Source organism: Oreochromis niloticus, linkage group LG3 (genome assembly GCF_001858045.2).
Source record: "Oreochromis niloticus isolate F11D_XX linkage group LG3, O_niloticus_UMD_NMBU, whole genome shotgun sequence".
NCBI classification, from domain to species: Eukaryota; Metazoa; Chordata; class Actinopteri; order Cichliformes; family Cichlidae; genus Oreochromis; species Oreochromis niloticus.
In genome coordinates, this window is record NC_031967.2 from 39,940,037 (window position 1) to 39,959,784 (window position 19,748).

The 19,748-nt window shown below is 38.9% G+C and overlaps 1 protein-coding gene and 2 long non-coding RNA genes across 3 annotated transcripts in view; 1 reads left to right on the plus strand and 2 right to left on the minus strand.

The window, feature by feature from the left end:
• LOC109203633 (tripartite motif-containing protein 16-like) overlaps window positions 1-19,748 on the minus strand; it is a 536,611-nt gene that overhangs the window by 43,036 nt on the left and 473,827 nt on the right. The window lies entirely within an intron of this gene.
• On the minus strand, window positions 11,708-12,637 carry LOC112843735 (uncharacterized). The gene is made up of 2 exons (XR_003216208.1): window positions 12,265-12,637; window positions 11,708-12,048 (listed from the first exon to the last, which is right to left on the minus strand). It is a non-coding gene; the product is annotated as an uncharacterized LOC112843735 (long non-coding RNA).
• Window positions 13,494-16,046, plus strand: LOC112843734 (uncharacterized). The gene is made up of 2 exons (XR_003216207.1): window positions 13,494-13,802; window positions 15,996-16,046. It is a non-coding gene; the product is annotated as an uncharacterized LOC112843734 (long non-coding RNA).

Genomic DNA, 19,748 nt, shown 5'->3' on the forward strand with positions numbered 1-19,748 from the left:
AGTCTGTTCATTCATGAGCTATAATCATAAACTCGATGAAGGAAACAGTTTTTCAAGTTTACATTATTTTGAAGGTAAACAGACTGTCACTGATAATGAAACTAAAGGAAATCATCGACCTCAGAGCAACGTGAAGCTGATTTGAGATGTTTAGCTTTATTTCACTTCCTGTGATTCAGTTTTTTACTGAATGACAGTTTGTAATGAAGTATTCATGTTGATTTTATAATGATGATTATGTATGATAAGCTCTGATTAAGCTATAGCGTAGAACAGGAAGTGATGCTTTTCTTTTCTTACAGAATCAGTGGTGTTTGTGTTCTTCGATCCACACTGATCTGCTGCTTTATTGTCTGATCTCATACAAACTCTCAGAGTGTAGCTGTGAGTTCAGACCCTCAGGATTCATTTAGAGACTTAAACTTTGTACTTGAAGCTTTAATGTTTTTATTGATAAGTTGAAATTGTGTTATGAACAAATGTTATTTTTCTATTCATCTATTTAAAAAAAATAATTAATAATAGTACATGTAAACATATTTTATGGATTTATAAATGCACATTTTAAAAACAAAACACAGCAGTGTTTGAGTCTTAAGAAGTGAAACACAACACTGACTCACACACTTGTAATCATAACTCTTATCAACATGTCATAAATTTTTCCTGTGTGCTGCACTTTCTTCTGTTTCATAGTTTCTACATTATTGCTGCTCCAGCTCAGCACACACCTCTGAATGACAGGAGGCAACATGACGTTTAGATGATACTGGTGACTTATGAAAGTAGACTGGTAATAATCATTTTCTGATATTTAATACTGACTCTGCTGACTGTTGGTCTGTGTAGATCAGCAGAAATGTTTCATATAAATGTGAATTTTCAGAGTAAAACAGACCAAAGAAAACAGTCTGACACTTTCTGTTTGAAAGTTTATTAGGACATTTTTAGTTTGATGTTTGAATTCAATTGATCAGGTTTTGTTCTAAAACTCAGAGACTCAGAGAGAAAATGTGAATTTAAAAGTAAAACTCTGAACATAACCTGCTCCTAACAGTTTTTTTTTCTCTTATTCTGATGTGTTGTTAGTGTAATTGATTTTAATGAATGTGAGAAACCCAGATGTGTTTGTGTCTCTGCAGTAGAGAGACGAGGAAGGATCGGCCTCTACTGTGGACTGACAGCAGCTCTGCTTGTGAAATTGTTTGCTGCAAACAGGAAAATCAAATCAAATAATAATAAAAATATTATTACACATTTATTACAAATATTAATTATTATTAAACTGTGATATTTTGATATTTATTGTTATCTCAGACCTTGAAAGTTACAGGTGTTTTAGGCTGAGCCTGTGGAGCAGGATTAGAGCTCTCGCTGGTTTTGGGTTAGTGACAGTTCAACAGGTGCCTGTGAAGTCGTTAAAATGAGATTGTGGAATTATAGGGATTATTCTACATAACCATCATCTTATCATTGCAGTAATTATCATTTATTCAAGCATTTATTGAAGTTGCTGGCATTATGTTATAATTTGAATTACAGGGGTTATCATAATCAAATATTAACATATTTATTACAGGTGCAGTTATAACCACTTTAAATCGTTGAGTTAAATCTATAATCTTAAAAGCTTATATGCTGAGTATTTTGCTACAGTAAAATAGTGGCTGAGTGAAGGCCTGAATGTATTCAGCTTCTTGTTGCATTTGAGTCTGCCTAGCAACAGGTGACGCAGAGAGGAGGACAAGTCCATGGGGACCCCATCGCCTTATTTGGAGAAGATGCCAGAAAGGGGAACTCCTGTCTCTGCAGTTATCTCTTAGAATAGATCAGTGTCTGTAGAAGAGGCAAATAATGTTCTGAACATGCAAATAATGTGCTTGTAAACGCATGAGGGGGCGTCATAATACCCTGATGTTATAAAAGCAATCTGAAGTGTATTTTTGGTTGGGGATCTACAACTGATGGTTTCCAGTTTACATCTCCCCACGCTGCGTGTATTCATTAAAAATCAATTGTTTGATTGACCTTTTCTGGACCATGATTGTTTTACTCTCGTCCTCAATTTCGGACCCTTAACATTTGGTGCATTGGCCTGGGTTGAGGGGAGAGACACTTGGAGATTGAGACCGAGAGGGTCCGAGGCGCTCGAACGAGCAGACACGAGTCAGTGGTCGAAGTGAGTGGACATAAGCCGGCTTATTCAAAGGTAAGGCACTACCTGTTGAATTATTTCCAAACAGTGCTGGATTGGTTATGACAAAATTAAAAGTCTACTCACTGAAATTACTGCTAAATGTCTGTTTTGATTTTGGTGAAAATCTCATGAGAATTGAAGTTGAAGTAATGGTAATGTAAGGTTAAGTAACAGTACTGATTAAAGGAAATGCAGTTGGACTGCTAAGGAAAGAGAATTTAAAGTAGTTGGACTACTGAATTTAGGATATAGGTCATTTGAAATCTGTATATGGTCATACAGTTATAATTGAATATAAAGCTGGGCTTGGACATCAATACAGTCGGTTTTGTGGTTTCATAGGATGTCTTTAAAATACAAGTAAATTTATGTAGAACGGAACTGTGGGATGTTCTAGGAAGTGCATTTCTCGGAGGTGACGCTCCAAATTTCCTGGGGACGCTCGGGATTTTCCGTTGGACGGGATAGTCCGATTGGCGATCGTGGAGAACTTGGGAACCTCCAAAATAGCTAGTGGTTGGACCACTTTACCGTTTGGAACGGTTTATGCACTTTTTTGGGTAGCAAAGGTTGGACCTTGGGCGTTGGACGCTTTTAAATTGAATTAGGGATTTTAGAGATTAGACCAGAGACAGGTTGGACCTGATACTGGGTAATTGATAATAAAAAACTTGGAGTTTGTCCCTTGGAGGGTTAACTTAAAATTGTCTAAATTGTCTAGGTTTTAATAGGCCTGATAATACTGCAGTTGTAATTATAAAGACGTCTGTGTAAATATATTAAGAGACTTGTCGGAGTCTGTGAGTCGGGCTGGTATTATTTTTAGACTGTGTGTGTGTGTGTGAAAATGCAAATAAGGCAGCTGCAAGGTCTCTAGAGTTTTAGGAAGTTTAGATAGAGACTGTTACACATTGCTGAACGCCTGTTTTGTTTATTACAATATTGTAAGTAAAGTTTTATTTCTTGCCATGACTGTATGACTGTTTGCTGGGTTTTGAGATAGGATACATAAAATGTTGATACTTATGACCGTTATTTGGGGTCTGAAAACTGAAATTGACTTTGAAATAATTTCATTAATAAATATGTCTGTAAGTGATGTCCCTTTTGGTGTTCAAGTAAGATGTTTTAGGATTTTTAGATGGGTTTCGTTTCAGTTTGAGATAATATACACAGTTACATTTGGGGTTCCTAATGCATAGTTGACCTTGAGTGATAAATATAGGTGTAAGTCGTTTGATGTTTGTTGGGCAAAGGAGAACTTTAGAAGATTGTAAGTGGTTTTTCCTTTAGTCCGATGACATATAAGTAGTTAGATTTGACAGATTTGTTTACATTTTGGCTTTATGTTAATATAGGTTGCAGCGGGCACAGAGGAAACACAGTACAACATATTAAGGGTTTAAAATAATAATAAATAAATGAATGAAGTTTCTTAAGGGTTCTTGTGTGTGTTTTTTAGGGATAGTTTTTTGTGGGTTTTTAGGGGGAGTGTGTGTTGGTGGTGTTTGTGTGTCAAACGGGAGATAACATGAAAACAGAGGAATTAGAGACTAGAATGTCCTAGAAGGCAATAAAATGCAAATTAAGAAGCTGTGAACTGCTTAAACCACAGTTGGTTTCACAAGTACTGCTGCAAACATTGTTGAATGCGCGTGTTTAAGACGCCATTTATGTTTATTAGAGGGTTATAAATAAAGTTTTGAGTTGCTGTAGTGCATGTATAGTAAGTGACTGAATTTTGATAGATGTATATATTTTGAGCCATAAAGGCTGGTGTGTTTTATTTTTCAGTTATGTGTGTGTGGTGAGAAGTTGTGTGTGAGACGATGAGAGGTTTCAGTTTTTTCTTTTTTCTTTTTGACTTGCTCTTTCTGATTATGGAAGGCATGTCCAAGATACTCGTATGAAAGCGTATTTTGAGTGATTTTAACCGTGTGAAAGCTGTCAGTATTTGATTTGAATGTCTCTGAATGATTTGTCTGAGTGAGTGAAAAAGGGAGAAGTTTGAGAGAAAAGGCAGTGTGTGTGAGACGATTTATGGCGTCTGAAAGAGGTTAGAACATTTAAAAGTATATATATATTTCTTTTGTGATGTAAAGTAGGATGTTTTAAAGTTTGAAAGTGCTTTTAATTCAAGAAATGCATGAGGGATGGTATGAGAGGTTGAGTTTATTTTTATGTTTGAAAGAGCTCTATTTAAAAGTGTGTATGAAAGGAAGGTGTATTGTTTTTAGACCAAGACTTAGTAAAACTAAAAGAGGGTTTGTAGACTGTAAATATGAAAAAACAAGTGTTTGATTAATTTGTAGAAACAGGAAAGAGAAACAGGAAATACTGTGCTGCTGTGTGTGTGACTGATGATGTCAGGGGAGCACCCAGAGAAATAGACAGAGTTAAATTCTAAGAAGATGAAGCAAATCGAGGTTTTAAGATAAAAATGAATATAATACTAATTGTATGCTTTAGTATGCCAATACAGGTGGACGTCTCTCAACTTTGGAACCTTGAGTTCAGCAGCAGAAGAGCAGATTAATAGAATTGGGAGAAAATAAGCCAGGCTTTGGCTCGAAATTGTGCGGCTGGATCTCTCACTTTGTCCCTGAAGCGGAGAAGAAGTTCAAAGGACAGTTAATCGCCTGATGAAGACCGATAGAACATCGTGGACTTGAATACAGCAGGCAAACGACAGTGCCACTGATCCATTAACACTGATGACGACTGACGACCAGCAGCAGCATGTAAGAGTACTGCAACATGTACTGTGAAAATACAGGCTGGGCAGTTGAACAGTGGGATAAAGAATTGTGGAAGAGCACTGGACATTGAGTGATATTTTGCCATGCTGGGACTTAACTTAAAAGAAAGACTGTAAAGAAACAGAGAAGAAGACAGCAGCTGAGTTGAGACTGTGTTTGCTGGAGCTTTGGAGCCCGAACAGGACATTGTGCAGAGAGGGACCAGTGAGAGATGAAGCTGGACGAGTTTGACTGCGAGAATATAGGATATAATTGGATTAAAAATTGAAGCCTGAACTCATGAATTGTTTAGGGATGTCCACCACAGCATAACAAAGAGGTAAACCTTAGAAAAGGTAAGAATAATGAAAGAAAATAATTGTCATTACCTTAATGAATAGAAAACACACATACAAATTGTTACATGTGAAATTATTTTGAAATGAATCAGAAGTGAGATAGTTTGAATCTAAAGCTCAGTGAAAAGATGCATAAGTTAAATATGAATATATAGGATGCAATGAAGATGCAGCTTACACTTAATTAAGAGGATCACCTGGCATGCAACGAAGAACACAAGCTTACACTCAATTAACATGAAAATGCAACAAGTAGAACGCTTACATTCATACACATGATATAAACATGACATAATTGGTATTTCTGACTAGAGACAGAGAAATGGGTCATTTAAGTACTTGTGGTAATAATGAAAATGTCTTAGTTTTGTTATTTTCAGGGGTAAAGCAGAACTGTACCAACTCTCCACAGCAGCAGTCGGAAGAAAGTTAGAAGTTAACATCACTGGATAAGTTAAGGCAAGTTTCTGGTTGAATTGTTCACAGAATCATGTGTCCATGAACCTGGAAAACAGGCCCTAGCTCCTGGCTGAAGACTAGGAGTGCTTTATTTAAGGTGGGAAATCAAAACAGAGGGTTAGTAATTCGGGGAAAAAGAAAACTGACTGCTTAACTGGAGAATTGGAAAGGTGTCTGACAGACTGCGAAGCCATAGATGCAAAATACCACATACAAACAGAAAATGCACTAACCTTACAGAGATAAGGTAATGAAGAGTAATGCATAGATAGTGATTAAAAACCTGGCTAAGAACATAAGCATATGCAATGAAGATCGGCTTGCTACTTGTATGAGTGATAGAATGGTGTGAATGTTGAATAAACTGATTAAACTAGTTTAAAAGGGTGACTTAGCAGTGCTTTTGCACTGAGTGATCAAAACAAGTGATTAGTATAGAAAGAAAATGAAAATAATTCAATAATGTGATAAAGTTTAAACATGTATTTCTTTTGCCAAGTTAAATTGTTGAGATATGGCTGAGTATGGAAAAAGTTTGAGAGCTTGTGTGAATGTGGACAGAGGAGCTTGCTGTGTGTGTGTGATTGAGGCCTTAAAGGAGGGGTAGATTGTTCAGAGGTGCAAATTTGATTAGGAGGTTTATAAATTAGGGTTGACACATTGTTGTAAGGTGTTAGGCTGAATCTGAGTATGGTAAAGTGCTTAACCGGGGTTATTGTTGTGTACGAAATGGTGTAGCTTTTGGCGAGGTTTTCGGTGTGTTGAACGGGTGAAATTTAAGATGGTTTAAGATTTTTTGGGGCTGTTGTTTTTCATTTTAATAGAGGGAGTTTTGATAAACATGGACATGTCTAAAAGGGCCCATAGTTTTTATAACAGTGCACTTAGAAAAAACCTGTCAGGTGATTTTGTTTTGTACTTTGATGAGCTAACAATCAGCTCTCTTTTTTCTCATTTTTGCTCTAAGCAGGCCTGGAAGAGAGTGAACTGACGGCGCGGACAAATTACCAAGTAAGGATTGCAGTGAGTCAATCCAGTCAAAAGTATAGAGAACTATTTTCCTAAAAAGGAAAACGAAATAAAACAAATGATTGAGCTCATTTTGCTGATGTGGAGCATCTGATGACGTGCGCGGAAGGCTGCAGATCAGCAAAAAATATCATGTGTGAATGCATGTGAGTGAATGTGAATGACTGGACTAAGGTGGGAACGAGTAAATGTGGACAGACAATTTACCATGTGAGGAAAAGAAAGGGGATGCTTTGTTTTGCTTTTGCCATGAGCAGGACAAGTGGAAGATTTAATTCTGGGGATGCTGATGTTTGCTTGGAGGGAATTTTTGTTTTATTTACTGGGGTTGGATTATGTTATTACATTATAAAATGCTAAATGCTAAAAGGGAAACATTGTTTGATATAACTCATGTTACCATTAACTGAAGAAACACATGATTGATAACTGTTCTGTTTTAAGTTTTCTTTGTTGTAACACAGATTGGATCATAAATGGGGAGAGTTGAGTATGAAATGTAAAGTATAGGTTTTGTTTCCAGGAAATTCCAAGGATCCAGACTTTTGCATGGAGCAAGGAGTTTGAGAAGATTTGACATGATGATTAAATTGATTTTATTCCTTAAACACAGGTTTTCAGGGCTGGAGCAGATCCACCGGAGAGGAGGATTGCTGAGCTGTTCTGAGAGATGATATGACTAACCTTTTTCCTTTAATTTCTTAAGCCCGGGTGATGCATTTTGAGTTTTTGAGTTTTTATTTATTTGGACACATCTGGTGTGTCCAAATATAAAGGGGGAATTTAAGAGGTAATTTGAGATGAGTTCTAGGATCATTTTATGACTTTTGGGGTTGTTGATAATTTAGATATGGTAAAACTGAGGCAGAAATCGTTATTTTTAAATAGAGTTATTTTTAAAGTAAAATGAAACTCCCCTGCTTGATTTAAAATAGGCGAGGCCAAAGGCCTGTAGCTTTTAACTGTATGGCTCTTAACTTGCATGGATGGCGTGGAGTGTAATGAATGAATGCAAAACATGCTTACAGACACAAACATGACATAGATTTATTTTATAGGGCAAGGGTGGAACACATGGTGCTTTGTTTCTGCTTAGCAACTAGTGAGGCAGACGGTGTTAAAGATAAGTATGTAATAAGTGAACAGGAAACATGTGAGGGTGAGACGGGTGAAACAAAGTGTTGTAAATAATGGAAACTTGTGTAACTGGCACTAACAGTAATTTTTGCATGTTAGGTATATGCTTGAAGCAAAAAGAGGTGTAAATCCTGATAGAAATTTTGAAGCGTGCTTTCTAGAGGAGAGGTAGGCTGACATGGGGATGGTGTATATTTTACCCGGGGTGTGTTTAATAAAACTAAAAGTATTGCTCACACACATAAAGAGTATTGAGATTAAGTAAAGTTAATAAAAAGGATAAAGCCCAGAACATGATATTGTGAACCAAGTTTGAATAATTAAAGGAACATTGGATGAACACAGTAGATTAGTGAGGTGTAGCAGAGAGAGGTTTTTGTTTTCTATCTTTTACAGGAGAAGATTTCAGGACCACAGCGAGAATCCTGGAAGCCCCAGACCGAACGGAACCAACCAGAGAAAGGAGAAAAACAGAGCACAAATACACCTAGTTGTTTATATTACAAAGAAGATCAAAAGTTTGTTAGACATAGGTTATAATGGAAGCATAAAAGGGATGAGAGGAACTTTACATAACATAGAAATCCTGCAACAATTCGTAAATTGCCCAAACACAGTGTTCAGACCGGATATGCGCTACCCGTTAAAGGGGGCGAAGGAATCAGGCCTAAGTTTGACAAATGAAATGGGTTAACTCGATAGAGGAGGTTTCCAAAGGTTGAGAAAATAATGTAGGACCCTTTACCAGGAGAAAGCTAATTGTATCTTTTACACTTTACAGTGGGCACTGAGGGAATGTGGGGATTCAGAAATTCTTTTATCCCTACTATATAATCTGCATTATTATGATTGCATTAAGAACATGTTTTACAGCATGGTTTATCAGTAATATTGTTTACAGGGTTCATATTGCATTGAATATGTTTGTCATCACATTCATTCTATTCACAGGTTTAGTTCATTTTATACACATTGCATAACTGTGCTTGTTTAGAGTTGATGTTCTATCCAAGAGGGTTTTAAGCTTCACTGGTGAGAGTGTCCAGGTGATACATGTTGAGGGAAGATGAGAACATAGCAGGTTAATTGCATGCATGCTTACAATACACATAAATCTAGTAGCAGGCCTGAGCGAGGGCCCAAGAGTCTTCTACTTCTTATTTGAGACCTGCGCCAATTCAGTTTACTTAGTGATTGATGACGAGGGTCCATTCCACTAGATTTCCACTAGAGAGGGACCCAGGAAAGGAGCAGAGATCACTTAAGCATGAAGTGTTTTCAAGTGGGAGCTGGCGTTTTTTATTATTGGACCACCTAGATGACGTGAGGTTATTGTCTGGTTTGCTGAGTCAGGGGACGGCTAGAGAGGGTCAGAGCGAAGGTAGTGGACCTGGAAATGGTGTAGTGACGTCTTTGGAAGACGTCAAGAGAGGGAATTGTGGAATTATAGGGATTATTCTACATAACCATCATCTTATCATTGCAGTAATTATCATTTATTCAAGCATTTATTGAAGTTGCTGGCATTATGTTATAATTTGAATTACAGGGGTTATCATAATCAAATATTAACATATTTATTACAGGTGCAGTTATAACCACTTTAAATCGTTGAGTTAAATCTATAATCTTAAAAGCTTATATGCTGAGTATTTTGCTACAGTAAAATAGTGGCTGAGTGAAGGCCTGAATGTATTCAGCTTCTTGTTGCATTTGAGTCTGCCTAGCAACAGGTGACGCAGAGAGGAGGACAAGTCCATGGGGACCCCATCGCCTTATTTGGAGAAGATGCCAGAAAGGGGAACTCCTGTCTCTGCAGTTATCTCTTAGAATAGATCAGTGTCTGTAGAAGAGGCAAATAATGTTCTGAACATGCAAATAATGTGCTTGTAAACGCATGAGGGGGCGTCATAATACCCTGATGTTATAAAAGCAATCTGAAGTGTATTTTTGGTTGGGGATCTACAACTGATGGTTTCCAGTTTACATCTCCCCACGCTGCGTGTATTCATTAAAAATAAATTGTTTGATTGACCTTTTCTGGACCATGATTGTTTTACTCTCGTCCTCAATTTCGGACCCGTAACAAGATCTACTTTAATAATCTGCTTAAATTGGAACCCAAAGTGGGAACTCTTCCTGGGTTTAATGTTAAACTTAAATGTTTTCACTCAAAACCACAAAAACTAAAAAATCTGTGCTTAAAACTGTGCTTTTCCGAGATCATTTGGAGAAATTAAAAAAAAGCCAAAAAACAAAAACAAATATTTTCTGTGTTCTGTCTCATTCCCCATGACCAGCCATACATATAAAATAAGAAGAAGCTGAGGTGTAAACAGGAACCAAAGAAGTTTGTGGTAAGTTCAAGCACTTTAGCCAGTTTAACTATGGCAGGTTGCACTCTGTTACCATTTACGTTTACCAGCTGAGGCACAGAAAAGATCACAGAGAGGAAACTGTCGGACCAACACAGGAAGTCTCAGATGCAGAAGTTTTACTGTGTCCAGGGCTGGCTGGGCAGCACAGGAAATGTGAAAAGATAAAACAGGTTGGAACACAAACCAGAAGGAGCATCGGCTACAGAACACACAGTCTTAGCCTGTTTGTGCTCCTCAGCACGCACTGTTTTATTTACAACTGTTGATGGTGTGTGGCTGGGCTCAGGCTGGGAAACCTCAGAATCAACAGGCTGAGGAGTAAAACAGTCCAGCGGGGATACAGTGCCAGTAATAGCGTGTAGGTGAGTCTGGGGTGGAATAACAGTCCTTTGTTCAGCTCAACAGCTGGAAAATCCATATTGGCTAACTCAGAGAAAACACTGCGAGCATTACCAGAGTCTGACGGCTCAGGAACACAAAGATCACTAGCGAGGACAACGGTGAATAACTTGACACCGAGGTGTCACTCTGAATAATGTCTTTAGAGTTCAAACACACAGTAGCAGAGTTATCTGATTTAGGAGATACAGAGTCCACCGAAGACCAAACAGTGTTACTCACAGTGGTTGATCTGTCATGAAGTCCAGGATCAGAAAGCTCGAGCTGAGCGTGTGAAACACAGTCACTCTCTCCCACGGCTGCAGTCTGCTCAGCTGTACTGGAGCGACGGTGGCTTGAACGCCGTTTTCGGCCAATCTGACAATGTGTGATGTTTTGACAAACACCGGTTCAGGAAGCCCTCCTCTCCTGTTCAGGTGGAGTAGTTTAGTGGACCCGGTTTGTATAAACTGCATTTTCCGGTTCTTTGAATTTAAATTGGTGTTCAGCTAAATGCAGTTTGTCAGTCTGAAGATATTGCAGCTGCTGCTGAGGGATACCCTGCCCCAGCCAACATTTATATGTGGGGCCCATATGGTTTGGAAATGGGCTGAAAATGGGCCCCATATAGGACTGTCCGCGGGTTCCATAATGGCCCCATTTTATAAGCCCATATAGGTGTCATGTTAGGAAAATCTGGGAACTAAATGGGCCCCAACTGGGCAAAGTACACAGAAACCCACCCGGGCCCCACCTTTCAAGTTTTTTGTGGGTACAACATGAGGAAAACATGAGCTAAAAAGTTAGAATGGCATTATCAGTGGGTTCTGTAGTTGCATCTTACTTCTAGTTTGAATTGGCAAATTTCTGGCACTGGGTGGGCCCCATGTAGCAAAACAGTCACAAAATCAATTTATCAGACGGCCAATACGGGTTCTGTGACAGAAAGACACCAAATATATTAAAGCTGACTGCAAACAAAAACTAGTTTGTAAATAAAACCATTTCAAAAATCACAAGAGTACACAAAACAACATTTTTCACATTTATTTTGTCCAACAACTGTGATTTTACGTAACTGTATACCAAAGTGCGTAAACTTTTAAAAAACTAGAAATGTCAAACTACAGCAAAATTCCTTAGATATTTGGAACTGTAGCAACATGGGGAAAAAGTCAGATGGAAAACTCAAAAGTTTATCTTGAATCAGCAGGGTTTCTTTTTTTGTTTTTTTTACAGAGCCGTAAGTCTATTTTGTACCCTTGCAGCCCTCAGTCCTCCTCTGCCTTTTGCTCCAGTGAACCACTTGGACAGAGCCTTCTCTGCTTCTTGCAAGTTGACTTTTGATGTTAAATAATTCTTCTTCAGTGTCTCTGCAAATGAAGAAGAAAAATGGGCAAGCCAAAGTAAAGTTAATCTTAGATTACTTCATTTGGTGATGATTTGCAAAGAACAATGTTTATTTCACTTTATTGCCTCAAAAAATGTATACAAATTGCATGATAACCAATCTCAGTTACACTTTCAAACACTTTATTAAAAAAGTTTAGTTTTCTAAAGTTCAAATGTCTCAAGTGAAACTAACTTACCATACACAACATTAAAAAGACGCAAATCTCTGAACTTTTTTTTCCCATGTCGGCCAAGCATGTTGTACTCCACAGCCAGCTCAGGTGATATGAGGAATTTCATCATCCTTCATGTGGCATCGTCTACACTTGTTCTCCCAGGAGAACAAGAGACCCAGAACACCCAGGACATGCTGGAGGGACTATGTTTTTCAGCTGGCCTGGGAATGCCTTGGGATTCCCCCGGAGGAGCTGGACCAAGTGCCTGGAGAGAGCGAACTCTGGGCCTCTCTACTTAGTACCGGATTGGGTTGCGGGGGGCAGCAGCCAAAGCTTAAGATAGTGGACCAGGCATGGAGGATAAATGGACACTTTACATATTAAAAAGTTGTTGCTTAAGAATAAAACAATACATTTTTAATTAATAACATCAGCAGAAAGCCTTGTTATTAATTAAATGTACAATTTCTATAGAATAGGAAACAACTCAGTTCATTTTTGATCATATCAATACCAGCATATTACACGACTAGTGATGGGATTTCCGGCTCTTTTTAGAGAACTGGCTCTTTCTGCTCGGCTCACTAAAAAGACCCGGCTCTTTCAGAGAAACTCCAAAACATATTAAAACTCCAAAACACATTTCTAGCGTTAACTGAACTTCCAAAACAGAGCTACCTAGATCACTTAAATTACACAATTGAAAGCATATGTGTATTGTTTGTGTATTTACACACAAGCACTCATATATATTCAAATAATTAAAAAAAAAAGTTCATTTACCTGCTACGACCACACACCAAATCCGGTCGTTGGTACTTGCTGGCTGTGTAGGCTCTAACAAAAGCTCAACACTGCGCCGAGCATTCTGGAGCACTTCTGTTGTGTTTTTACGTATTTTGGAGTTTTCACGTGTTTTGGGGTTTGTGCGTGCTTTGTGTCTAGGGGCCACCGTAAATACACTTTTATTTATTCACTCGATATAAAATGTAATAAATAAATCATATAATACAAAAACCAACTAGTCACAGTTCAACTTTTAACTATTTATAATTTCAGCTTTTTCCTTTTAAACAAATTTAAAGTGAAACAACACAAAACACTGCAAACCACAACACAATTAAATATAAATTAAAATATGAAAACAAAAAGAAGATGCATATTCTCTGTCATATGGGCCTGCATGAATAAACTTTCTGAATCCTTTATCATCCGCAACTGAAAGTAGTTGTGGATGATTACTACTTTCTAATGTGACGTTGTTGTCCCTGGCTCTCTTTCTCTCTCTCTCCCTCCTGCTCTGTTCCTGTGCTGGTGTAACTACCACCCCTCCTCCCTGTGCCCAGCGCAAAGCACAAGGCTCGAGTGCGGAGTGAAGCGGAAAAAAAGTGAGAGAGAGAGAGGGTGAGAGAAAGAGTCGTTCACGTCAAAGATTCGGCTCTAAGAGCCATTTCGTTCGTTCGGACACATCACTATTCTGAAGCAGTGTGTTGATCTTTTTGGCACACGCACCGGAGCGTCAGCTTCAAGCGGACCATCACTACCTCTCACGTCTAAAGGTAAGTGCCAAGGTAACTTTGAACTGAGTTCAGTCAATCTTGAGTTTTTCGAAGTTTTCTGAGTGAGGTTTTCTGTTGCTCTCTGTGAGAGAAGACCGTTAAAGGCGAGGCTCTCCAGAGTGTAGCGAAACAGGAAACCACAGCCGAGTGTGTGTAAGTGTGCAAACGAATAGATTAGAAGTGCAAGTGAGCCACGAGTATAGAAAGGTCAAGTTTCGTGAGTTGTTTTTCCACTGATCACGCGCTCAACACTCTACACACTCAAGCATCAGTATTGTACAATTCTGGGCGTCACGTGAGGTGCAGGTGTTACCATATAACGGGAATCTCCATTGTTCTGTAGCAGTGGTTCTCAAACGTTTCACAATGAGTTTCACCCTTACAAGCGACATCAAAGCACAGTAGTAAAGGCAGAAGCGGTTTTTGATACGAGCGACACGGGCGGTTGCCCGGAGCGGCATCGTGGTGGGGGCGGCGAAAAAAAAAAAAAATAATAAAAATTGCTCGTATTCATGCTGCCCCGACATCATGCCAGCGCCCATTGGGAATGTTGTATGCACCGATCGGTTTTCTATCCATTTGCTGGGAGTAAGGGCGCCCTCCGTTTGCGAGCTGCGCCTGCTCGCTGCTGAAGTCAAAGTAAACTTTATTGTCATCTCCGCTACATACAGTCCAGTATATAGAGAGACAAGATGACGAGGCTCCAGTTACAGCAGTGCAAGTAAACAAACAATAAATATAAGAAGAGTGAGAAAATAAATATTCATTTTAGGACCAGGGGTAAAGGGATCAATAACAATTTACAACTTGTAATTCACAGTTTGATGATTTAAAGTCTCACACATGACCCCTGGAAAGGAGAGGGGGACATGCTGCTTCCAAATAGAGCACATTTCATTCATAATGTTGTAAACCCAAGCCCATTATGTATTCATGATCTGAATACTGGGTTGTGTGAAATCCCAGAAATAAACCTTAGACAAAGTGAATCTGTGAACCAAGGTGTAGGTCTGTTAGGTTAATTGTGGTAATCCTTTGAGTAGAGTCTGAGTGGCTGCTGTCATGTAATTAATATCCTTAGTATCCTTATTTTCTTATTATATTGTTTTATGAACTTTAATAATGAAGGTTTGTAAAGCAAGGCCACTTTTGACTCACAAACTAAGTGCTCACCCAGACTGAAAACAGGAAGTGTAGAGCTGTACAGCATATTAATAGATAGAGGAAGCCAGACAGAAAAGAGGAACTTTGCCATATAAGCAATGTTTGTGTCAAAACTGTGACGTGTAAAGTACCAAAATAATAAGTATATGAGACAGTTTATAATTCTAATGTTAGAGATCCTGCAACCGGCGTTTGGGCTGTGCAGGGGTCTCTCTCTTCCGGAAGATGATTGAATAAAAAGAAATATAAATGTTTTAACACACTATGAGTCGGTTTTCTCTGTTCTATCATGGGGACAAAAGAATCTGGGTTAATACTGCACTTACACTGGTGCATTCAAATCCACCCACAAACACATTGAAAGATGCAATGCGAGCAATGTGGATTTTTAAGACTCAAACCAATCATTAAGCAAAGACAGCAGGGATCACTTGTTTCTGTTTATTATACAGCCAGATTTACTTGTGACACACATGTGCAGCTGGCTTTATCAGCTATTTTGAATTTGTTTCAAGCACAATACATTTGTAACTTTCAGTGTTTTCCGGTCTTCCAAAAGAAGAAAAAACCTTCAACTACATGACATGCAATTGTGTTTTTGTTTTCACCTCATCATACACTTGAAGTTTTACAAATCACCACTCCTTCTGTTAATATCATTTCAGTCTCAGACAATCTAGTTTTTCTTAAAGAGATTGAATGCACTTGCGGATGGCGGTACCACACAGTGTGCGTGGACTTCCCCTGTACAGAAGGCAACTACAAATGTTGTGAATGCTAAATAAACAGAAACAAATGATCCCTGTTGTCTTTGCTTAATGACTGGTTTTAGTCTTGACCATCCACATTGCTGCCATTGCATCTTTCAATGCCAGCAATGCCAGCTATCAGTGCTCAAACCTTTTGTGTTTGTTTCCAATAAGTTGCCCACCTCGGGAAACAAAAATGTGTCTTGTCAGATGAACATATGAGACACTTTGACTCTTCAGTGCAGTGTGGAGCCTAACAAAGATCTGTTTTGTGTCCCAGCTGATCAGCAGGAGGAGAAGAGTCTGACGGAGCAGCAGAGGAACATTTTCAGCTACTTGGACTCAGCTCAGCCACTACAGAGAAAACAATGAGCTCAACACAGAAGGTGACAGAGCAGGGCGATATAAGTATTTATCACGATATACATTTGAAAATTTGTGTTAACGATGTAGCTGACGATATAATTGACACTAGACAAAATACTTTACAACTCCACAAAAACCACAGTAATAACGACGGCCTGCTAGCATGCTCTACCACAAATAGTGCTTTGTTGTGTATCTGACGGACGAAAGCTAAACCAGTTCCACACCAGTGAAGTTGCTGCATTTTTACAAACCAATTCTGGTTCATCCATTTCATTCAACGATCCGCTTTCACCCTTCTCATTCTCCGTCGCCGCCATGTTTTTTCCTCCATGTGATTGTATTTGACAGAAGACGAGCAACATCTGTTGTGGAAGCTAATGGGGTTCCTTATGAATAAACAAATACACAAACATAGGATTTATTATCACTGAATAGTTATGTATAAATCTATACAAATTATAGAAATATGTAATAGGAAACAACAATATAATATAAATTATAAAATAATATAAAAGTGTGTGTGTGTCTGTGTGTATGTATGTACATCAGTGTTGGGACTAACGCGTTACTGTAACGCGTTACAGTAACTACGTTATTATTGTGGTAACGAGCACGGTAACTAGTTATTATGCCAAAACCAGGAACGTGTTACTCGTTACTGGGATTTAGATAGGCTCGTTATGCGTTACTTCGTGTGGTGGCTATCGCGGAGCTTCCACAGATTCAGTAACATTAGCAAGTGGTGGAGGCCAGCAGGTGGATGAGGGAAAGGGGAGGCAAGAGGTGAGACCCGAAGCGGCCCCCGGTCCGAGTGTCAGGTGAACTGAACTTCAGGTGAGAAGTTATGACCTGCAGTCTATCTGAGTCAGATATAAACCAAGTTTAGTTGGAGTATTTTCGTTATGCTGACTTTTTCGTACTGCGTAGTAGCTAGCATGACGGGGTTTCTATACAGCTGGGTGGGTGCTATGTTACTGATGTTGAACTTTATTTTGTTCATAAGGTTAGTTAGTAGAGTTGCCAACCGTCCCCTAAAAAACGGAATCGTCTCATATTCAGAGGAAATATTACGCGTTTCGTATTGAGGTGAAAAGGAACAGTTTGTCTCGGACTTCAGCTAGAATGAAAAAGACACAAAGCTAAAGTTATTCTGTGTCTTTGCTGTCAGCTGCCTCTTCTTCTCTCATTCTCTCCCCTCCCTCTCCCATTTCTACTTCAATCATGAAACTGATCAATGATCAGCTGATCGGCTATTCTCTCTTTGTTTATCGCCCACTTTGCGCCAGAAAGAAGAAACCAGTGGATGTTGCGTTAAACAACAGCACCACGTTTGATGAGCTGTTGTTAGAATTTATTTAATATTAATTTCTAGTATCAGCTGATGTTTGCTGGAGCCACAGCTGTAAAAGCTGCTGGTCATGATGTCGGTTTGGATATGTGCTGAGAGGGAAACATGAAGATGAAACCAGGAGATGTCCTTACTGAATCATCAGAGCAGAACAGGTGATGCAGAAACAGGTTTACCTTTTAGGTTGCATGGATGAGTTGAAGGGAAGTTATGAACTGTTTCTGAGAGACAAATAACACCAGGATCCTTTTTCTAAGTAGCTGACAGCTAGTAACTGTGCAGGGGCGGGTCTAGCAAAGTGTTGCCAGGAGGGCCAGGTAGGGCATTAACAGGGAAAGGGGGACACAAAGAAATACTTTCTTATTCTCATTTAAAATGTCTAGCTTTTAAAAAATAATTATCTGAATCTTACAACAAACGATTGATAGATTGATGCATATATACTATCAGAATAGTGTATATCACTGTCACAACAGTGTTTGTTTTCATTCAAAGGCTTTAATGATTTTTCCTATAATGGCGGGCCGGTGTCACAATACGGCTGTGTGCAGGCAAGAGTAGGACCCAAACGCAAACTCGCAGACACAAAAAGTAAACTCAAAAAACACAGCTTTATTGCTGGCGTGGAGTGGGACACAAAAAACAATACAAAACTAAACTAAACTGGGAAAACTAAAGCACAAGGAGCCACAGGGGAAAATCACACAGCTATGAGGGAGGACGCAACACTGACAAAGAGAAACATGGGGCTTAAATACACTGTGGGATAACGAGGGGGAATGAGCCACAGGAGGAGAGCACAGCTGGGAGTAATTACACAGGACGAGACAAGGGAAGCAAAACTAGAAACATTAACATAGGACATAGACTGTGAAAGTAAAACAGGAAACACACAGACTGACTCAAGACATGTAAACTTAACAGACTGGGGAGACAGAACATAGGGACCTGAAACATGGGACAGAAAGTCACAGTAGACACAACATGAACATAACAACGTCACAGGGGAAGAGTAAAACAAAATGCAGGAACACAGGACCTCTTTCAAAATAAAATGGGAAGTATAATGAAACGCAAACATGACAACATAAGAAACACAGACATGAAACACATGAAGGACAAGGGAGACTTAACAGGGGTTGGATACACAAGGGGAATCTAATAAACAAATGAACTTAGATAACCTAATGAACAAAATAAACTCAAACTTACAACACTGGGTCAAAAGACCCAGGATCATGACAGCCGGTCTCTAGTCAAAATGCCCGGGCCGATTTTTTGTCCCAGTCCAGCCCTGTATGCAGCTCATCTGCAGTCTGGTGTTACCTACATCTTCCTATTCAGAAGGCAGAATTTCCGAGTTCTGAGTACAATCAAAGCACCACGACTGCAGTTTTTGTGTTGGATGTAAAAAGCGCACATGACGCTGTGACGTAGGCTAGAATCATGGCGGCGGTCAACGACGGTCCAGGCGTGGGATTTCTCTCGTGGAAATATGCACATTATCTTTTCCTTTCTATTGGTAGGTGGCACAGTGCACTTGTGGCAAGTAAGCAAGCTAGAAGACTGGAACTCTCGCTGGGTATCCAGTTACGGAATCACCACATTAACAAGAGAAGTCTGAGTAAAACCAAAGTTACTTTCCTTAGTAAGTAGTTACTTTGAAAGTAACGAGTAACTTGAACTGAGTTACTTTTGATAGAAGTAACTAGTAATGTAACTAAGTTACTAATTTAAAGTAACTTACCCAACACTGGTGTACATACAATCAGGAGGGATGGGCATGATTTTAGTGTTTGAACAGTCATGAATTATTTTTAGCACCAGGTTGGATGTAATGTGTTACTATTACCAGCAGGTGGGGATAAGAGACCTTTAAGGTGTTTGGTGCCACACTCCACCTTCAGGTTTAAGATAAGATAAGATAACCTTTATTAGTCCCACACGTGGGAAATTTGTTTTGTCACAGCAGGAAGGACAATTAGAATAAAATAGAATAAGAATAAATACAGTACACAACTGTACAGAATAGAATAAAAATAAAAATAGAATACTATATACAGTAGAATAAAATAGAATAAAATATACAATAGGATAAAAATAGAATACAAATGCTATATACAACAGAGTGAAAAATACAACGGTTGCCAGAAAGATTATTGCACATTTGTGTTATTGCACATTTGTGGATGTGTGTGTTTGATCAGTTAAACTCTTTGTTGTGGAGTCTGACAGCAGTGGGGAGGAAAGACCTGCGAAATCTCTCTGTCCCACACCGTGGGTGCCGCAGTCTCCCACTGAAGGAGCTACTCAGTG